Here is an 8,098-nt window from a genome sequence, read left to right as displayed (position 1 = left end):
TGCTGATCTCTGTGAGTGTGTTGAAGCCGGACTTGAACTCCATCTCTTTGTGCCCAACAAATGAACATCCTAGATATCAGAGCCCTTTCCTCTATTCCATAGTCCCCTTTCCCCTCCTCAAATGCCCTACCCTTGCACACCATCTAACCAACTTTCCCATCTCTCTCCACTGCCCTTTCCAGTCGCACTCCTTTTCAGGGAGGTGAGCATTATCTGGCATCAGAGTGGATCTATGTGTTTAGTGTCTACCTTTGTCCAGCTCACTTAAAAGCTGCTTGAGGGAGAGGCATTGTCTGTCTTGTTGCTGTATCCTGCTACATTAAAGGTGGTCAGTGTGATGTGGTTGAATAAGAGAAGGGTGACTCATGAATTGCCACCTGTGGTGGTTTGAATGAGAATGGTCCCCATAGACTCCTATATTTGAATACTGGGTCCCCAGCTGGTGGAACTGTTTGGGAAGGATTAGGAGGTGTAGCCTCATTGGAGGAGGTGTGCCACTGGAGGAGAGCTTTGAGGTTTCAAAGGCCCACGTCATTTCCTGTTAGTTGTCTCTGCCTAGTGCTTGGGGTAAAGGTGTGAACTCTCAGCTACTGCCCCAGTGCCGTGCCTACCTGCCTGCTTCCATACTCTCTGCCAGAATGGTCATAGACTCACCCTCTGAAAATGTAAGCAAACCTCCAATAAATTCTTCTATAAGTTGCCTTGATCAGGTGTCTCCTTACACCAATAGAAAACTAACTAAGACATCTCTGGCTTAAGAAGCCAGAAACCTTCAAAGCTACACAGAGAAACCCTGTCTCAAAAACAAAACAAAGCTAAAAGAAGCCAGAAACAAGAGCTAGGATCTCAGTGGGACATATAGGAACTCTATAAGTCTAAGCCTTGGTTCCAGAGCTAAGAGGAAAACATGACCTTAGCCCTTCCTTCTCTTCAAGGCCATCCTTAGCCCAGGAAGCCTTTTGAAGCCTACCTCATGCCACATCTCTTTCTCATTCATTCTTTGCTCTATACACACATTTATACTTCCACTTGTATAAAAACCAGAGCAAGTCTAGCTTATTTCCTCATGTGTAATACTGTAAACCCACCAACAAAGAGGCACTAATGAGTGATAATAGATGTGATTTTAAAATACAATACTTTTGTTAATTCTTTGAGAATTCCTTACATGTGTATAGTGTGGCAGAATATTACTTAAAGATGTGTTACATTCTTTTATGTGTGTAATATTTGTTGAATGATTCAAAGATGTGTTGCTGTGCCTGCCTAAAACACCCGATTGGTCTAATAAAGAGCTGAGTGGCCAATAGCTAGGCAGGAGAGGGATAGTCAGGGCTGCCAGGCAGAGAAAATAAACAGAAGGAGAAAAAGAGAGGAGATAGAAGAGTGAGAAAAAGAAAAGGAGATGACAACATCAGGGGCCAGCCACCCAGCTACACACCCAGCAACGGAGTAAGATGGACAGAAAGGTATATAGAATAGAGAAAGATAAACACCCAGAGGCAAAAAGGTAGACAGGATAATTTTTAAAAAGCTGGCTAGAAACAAGCCAAGCTAAGGCTAGGCATTCATAAGAAAGAATAAGACTTCATGTGATTATTTGGGAGCTGAGTGGCAGGAGCCCCAAAGAGAAAAGAGTTTTAAAAAGCTACATTATGGTGTATTTTGATCATATTCATTCCCCACTCCTCCCTGTAACTCTTCCCAGATCTCCTGTCAACACTCTATGCCCTCCCAACTTTATGTCCTCTTAAAAATAAATCCATGGTTTGTGCTTCCTCTGTACTCGTGGGTGTGGGCTAATGGGAAATGGTGTGGGCCTTTGAAACTTCAAAGCTCTCCTCCAGGGGCACACCTCCTCCAATGAGGCTGTGATCTACCAGGGGCCACATCATTAAAAAAAAAATGACACTTCTCCAGAATCCATCAACCACCAATAACTCCTCAGTCAGGGCTGGGAGGCTCTCATGAACTCCTTACCACTCCATGTTAGACTGTTGACTGGCTCACTCTTATAAAGGTCTTATGTAAGCAACTACATACAACTGCTGAGTTGGTGAGTTAGCCTTGCCATGTCAAGAAAACATTGTTTTGTTCTGGTCCTCATTAACTTGTGTTATAAGCATATGCCTGGTGCCCATAGAGGCTGGAGGAGCATGTAACTGGAGTTAAAGACAGATGTGAGTCACCATGTGGGTACTGGAAAACAGTTATGGTACCCTGATAGCACTCTGCGTACTAATATGTTAGCATGAGTAGAAAAGAGGGGTTGGCAATCAGGGTGAGACTTGTGATGATTATTAAGTTGTTAGACAGGAAGGAGAGGGGAGGACATCCAAAGGAATGGGGATAACTGAAACAAAGGGGAGAACGGAATGGAAACACTGGGTGTCGGGTTAGCAGTAGACTATAAGATGGGGTAGAGATGGCATAGGCCTGGTCAGCTTCTGACTTTGAGTGATGTAACAGCAAGTAGATTGGTCACAGGAAAGGAAAAAGGAAGAAAAGAAGAAGACTGTAGAGGAGGGTGTTGACCTGCTGCAGTGGTCTACTGTATAGATAGATGACTGTAGGGAGGGTGTTGGCCTGCTGCAGTGGTCTACTGTACAGATAGATGAGTGTAGGGAGGGTGTTGGCCTGCTGCAGTGGTCTACTGTATAGATAGATGACTGTAGGGAGGGTGTTGGCCTGCTGCAGTGGTCTACTGTATAGATAGATGACTGTAGGGAGGATGTTGGCCTGCTGCATGGTCTACTGTATAGATAGATGACTGTAGGGAGGGTGTTGGCCTGCTGCAGTGGTCTACTGTATAGATAGATGACTGTAGGGAGGGTGTTGGCCTGCTGCAGTGGTCTACTGTATAGATAGATGACTGTAGAGGAAGGTGTTGACCTGCTGCAGTGGTCTACTGTATAGATAGATGACTGTAGAGGAAGGTGTTGACCTGCTGCAGTGGTCTACTGTATAGATAGATGACTGTAGAGGAAGGTGTTGACCTGCTGCAGTGGTCTACTGTACAGATAGATGACTGTAGGGAGGGTGTTGGCCTGCTGCAGTGGTCTACTGTACAGATAGATGACTGTAGGGAGGGTGTTGGCCTGCTGCATGGTCTACTGTATAGATAGATGACTGTAGGGAGGGTGTTGGCCTGCTGCAGTGGTCTACTGTATAGATGGATGACTGTAGGGAGGATGTTGGCCTGCTGCAGTGGTCTACTGTACAGATAGATGACTGTAGGGAGGGTGTTGACCTGCTGCAGTGGTCTACTGTATAGATGGATGAGTGTAGAGGAGGGTGTTGGCCTGCTGCAGTGGTCTACTGTACAGATAGATGAGTGTAGGGAGAGTGTTGACCTGCTGCAGTGGTCTACTGTATAGATGGATGAGTGTAGAGGAGGGTGTTGGCCTGCTGCAGTGGTCTACTGTACAGATAGATGACTGTAGGGAGGGTGTTGGCTTGCTGCAGTGGTCTACTGTATAGATAGATGACTGTAGAGGAAGGTGTTGACCTGCTGTAGTGGTCTACTGTATAGATGGATGACTGTAGGGAGGGTGTTGGCCTGCTGCAGTGGTCTACTGTACAGATAGATGACTGTAGAGGAGGGTGTTGGCCTGCTGCAGTGGTCTACTGTATAGATAGGGGAGGGTTTGGAACTGGGTGGTGATAACAAGGCTTACTATAAGTCTAATTTCACATCAAGATGAAACTAGAGCCCTGTGCAGGGACCAAAGGCAGCTCTAAGGAATCGGTGGCCAGGAAGATCTGGAAAAATTGAAGTCTCTATTGGCTATGTATGATCAGCTCAAGGGCCCAGCTGCAACTGGGAACCATTCACAACAACACAAGTGCTCTCAGTATTTGCAACCACGATGAGGCATAAAATGGCACCAGAGAGGCTGGCTCTTAGCCCACCCTGGCTTGTGAGGCCCTTCAGAATGTCTGAAGCCCACGGAGGCAGCACATCTATGCCAGGCAGGAAGAAAAGGCAATAAAAAAAAGGTAGGGCATCTCAGGATTGGTATATGCCAGCAGTTTGAAGACTGTCAGAAATCAAATCTGTTTTTCTGGAGTTCTCTCTCCCTGAAAAGACGCCCACACTCATGAAAACATTTGAAGGTGAATCAACTGCCATGCACAGCGTAGGGGAGTGCCATCTTGGTCCTGCCAGATGTCAGTGTGCTGTGTCAATACCTGGAATTCTTCCTTCTTTGTTGAAGATCACCCCTGACATTAACACAGCAACACCCACGATCTGAGAGTTTTCCTTGCCATGAAAAACAAATGATTTCCCACCCCCACCCCCCCCCCCCGAATGCCCAAGACCAAGACCAAGACCAAGACCTCAGTCTAATGTTCTCCCCGGGCATTATTGCCAGCTGTGCTTAGCTGCCCTGGAAAGAAACGGAGCCCTTTCTTGGCCTTTTCCTAGCCCTGCAAGCTTCCAGGAGCCATTAGAAGAGGAAGCAAATGACATACGTGTGGAGACAGCCCATGAAGTTAGTTCAGACCCACAGCAAGATGCTGCGCTCACTACAGACACGTTCTGTTCCATGGACAGGGGCCCATCCCTGAGTCATCACGCATAATGGGGCATTGTTGGGAACCCTGAGGACATGACAAATTCCCCATTGCCCAGTCTGTGTAAGGCTGAACTTATGTTTGCCCCCAAGAAATGAAGTCAGACAGCTTTGGTACACCTTCCAGCTGCTGGGCCCAAAGACCATGAGGGTACCCTGACTTTTGTGCTATTTCTGTTCGTGGGAGTCACCTACCTGTTGACACCTCACCTACAGGTAGAGTGGAAATGAGTGGCTTGACAAAGAGCTGTCAGGACTTCTGGCCACTCAGCAGGTGCTGGAGCACAGCATTGTCCTAAAAGACCTTGGCACTGCCGGGTAGATTAGCAGGACAGAAAAACAAACTGTAACAAACAAAAATGGCCGTGCATCAGTGGATGGAAGGGCAGCGTTGCAGTGGCTTCCACCTGTTCTGGAGCACACACACCAACCAGCACGGTGGGGTGATGCGAGCATCTCCCATCATGCACAGCTTGGGTTTTCAAGTTAATTAGTTCCAGAAGGTCCTACAGGGAGCAGCAACCGCGGACGTTCCCTAGCAACACCTGCCACAGCCCAGGATCGTCACAGACCACTGACCACGCATTAGTTAACTAGAAGCTAAGGTCTGAATAAGACGGAGCCCCACCAAACCCATGCTGAGGTTCGGTGCCAGCAAAACTCTTCTTACTCTTTGGGGACGGGGTTGGCTACGGCAAGGTGGGCCGTTAAAAAGAGAGCTTGGCACATCGTCTCATTCTTACTTATAAATAGATGCTCTTGAATGTCCTAGTTTCCAGAACTGTGAGCCAAACCAAACCTCTTTCATTTATAAATTATTCAGCCCTGGGTATTTTGTTAAAGTGTCAGAAAGTAAACTAAGACAGTAGGCAATTCTTATTTTCTTTGCTTTGTTTTTTTCTGTATTTTTCACTCTTCTCTGATGACTATATGTTACTTTTATGATAAGCAAAACATGAGAAAGTACCATATTTTAAAGAAAAAGTGATGATGACAAAGAGTCAGTGCTGTGGGGATTAAATGGGGTGGGGGAGGTTTAGAGCAGGCCTCAGGGAGGCAGCAGCATTTGACCCAGGCTTTTAGTCTAAACTCTAGTTAAGCAAGGAGACGCGTCAGTGGGTGCCATGGTTCCCAGATGTGTCCTTGAGCAGCAGGGAGTCTGCCAGTGATGGAAGTGGACACTGAGAAGGGCAGAGGCACAAAGTCTTTAGGAAAGAAAAGCCTAACAAATGTTGGGATCTAGGCTCAGACAGCACGGAAACGGGCTGGTCATTTAGAAGGAAGAAAATTAAAGATGAGCGCTCAAGAAAGGGGCAGTGGTGAAGATGAAAACCGCCAGTGCGCAAGGGTGCTTAGAGGCAGCCGAGAGGCCCGTGGGACTTGGAGCAGCATTGCAGAAAGGTTCCCTCAGTCTCACCCCAAGGCCCTCCACAAAGCCTCTGGCCCCCCAGTTCCGGCAGCCACCGCTGCTGCTCTTGTGTCCGAGGAAGCTGGACCCGGGCCTGGCAGGTAAGGTCATAAGCTTGCACCATCACTGCCATGCTTTCCTCAACCCCACACTTGCAAACAGGGCAAATGGTGATCCTGGGAAGGTGACAGCCCCCCTTCTGCGGAGGCAGTGGAGCGCGGGCCACCTGACCTCCCCATGAGATTGACTTTCACCCAGGCACCAGGAGCTTGTTGACACCCAGGACACCCAGGACCCTGCAAGGTGGCTGGAAGCATCAGAAAGTGACAAGGGCATCAGGTCAGCTCTCCAAAGATTAGCTCTGTGTCTACCCAGTCTGGGTGAAGATCAGCACACACAAAAACACGCCTGGGGGACTTCTGACTGCAGAGTCTGGGCCAGAGCTTGACGCCAATTGCCTTATTTCCTCTGAGTCTGTGATGTCTAGTGCTTGCAGCCAGTGACAGACCTTCAGAGGGCTAAGAGTCCTCCTCTCTCCAGGTGTGGTGGTGCACACCTTTAACCCCAGCGTGTGGGGTGCTAACATGCAAGGTGGCCACTCCCTGCTGGCTTCCATAAACACTTGCTGAGCCCAACCTGAGCCTTTGTGGTTAACTCATGTCGAGTACTAGACAAAGCCAGAGTGCCAGGAAGACCTGCTTCATTACCTACATCACCTCAGGCTGGGTATTTAGCCAAACTCCTCTCAGTTTCCTCATCCATAAAATGGGAATAACAGTACCTATGGTATTGTGTGATTTTGAAGAGTTAAAGCATATAAAGTCTAAGCCAACCTCATTGTGTAGCACCTGACAAGTATCTCATATTAACTACAAAAATGAGCTGTTTTCCCCCACCACCCCCTGCCAGGCATCCTCCAGGTTTTCCAGGCAGTACAGGTTTTTCACATTCTTTCACTCATGCTCAGTCAAAAAGCAGAGTTCCTACCCCCTGCAAACACACTCTCTGCGAGTTCCCTCCAGTAGAAGCTCGCTCTTTGTCTAGAGCCCCGCTCACCTTCCTCCCTCCCACAGGCTCTCCCAGCTGCCCACTACCAGGCTTCCGGTGTTTAATAAAACCAAGCAGAACAGCTCTTCTCACAGATGCAGCCATAAGTGTCTATTATTATTATTATTATTATTATTATTATTATTATTACACTTCAAAGATACTTTCCACCTATGTGACGCACCTGTATCTAAGCAATCTCCATATACTGAAGCTCATGATAAGGGGCAAGTTCAGAGTGGATGGCGTAGTTCAGCAGTAACTGTGCATTTGCAAAATGCATGCTGTCTCTAGGAACTGAAAGAGAAAATGAACCACAATGCCTTTTTTTAAAATGTATTGTTGTTGCTGTTGTTTGTATGACAGTATCTGAATGCTCAGACCACAGAGACATGTGCACAGCCTTGTCTACGCCTGCACTGTTCATAGGAGCCAAGCTTTGGAACCGTGCCCGCTGCCCATCAACAGCCGAATGGATAAAGAAAATGCCATACACACACCCAGTGGAGTGTTACCCAGCCAGAAAGAAAAATCAAACCGTGTCATTTGCAGGAAACCGGATAGAACGATAGATTATTATGTTAAGCAAAGCAATCCAGCCAAATATTACACATTAGAATGATGAACCTAAATTTTTACATATATATTGCAACATTAAAATATATATAAATATATACATATGACTACGAGGGAGGAGAAAGGGAACAGAGAGAGCAATGGGGCAAGAAAAAAATCATTGTGTGTTTTGTCTCCCATGTATAACCTAAATTTGCATATATACATATTTATAAGGTATATATGCAAGCATGGCATGAAACCAGGGCAGGGAAAAGGCTTTTTTGGGGAAAGAAGAAGACTGACCTGTAGGAGGAGGAGGGGAAGGAGCTTGTGGAGTTGAACGTGAGCAGAGTACAATTATATATATATATATATATATATATATATATATATATATATGACGTTGTCATAATGAAACTCATTATTTTGTATGCTAACTTAAAAAAACTAGTTAAAAAACAAGAGACCCCTCTTCTGCACCCACTGACACCTCTTGCACATGCCCTGA

The sequence above is a fragment of the Peromyscus maniculatus genome, chromosome 8 (assembly GCF_049852395.1).
Source record: "Peromyscus maniculatus bairdii isolate BWxNUB_F1_BW_parent chromosome 8, HU_Pman_BW_mat_3.1, whole genome shotgun sequence".
Taxonomy (NCBI): Eukaryota; Metazoa; Chordata; class Mammalia; order Rodentia; family Cricetidae; genus Peromyscus; species Peromyscus maniculatus.
Note: the sequence above shows the minus strand (reverse complement) of the source record.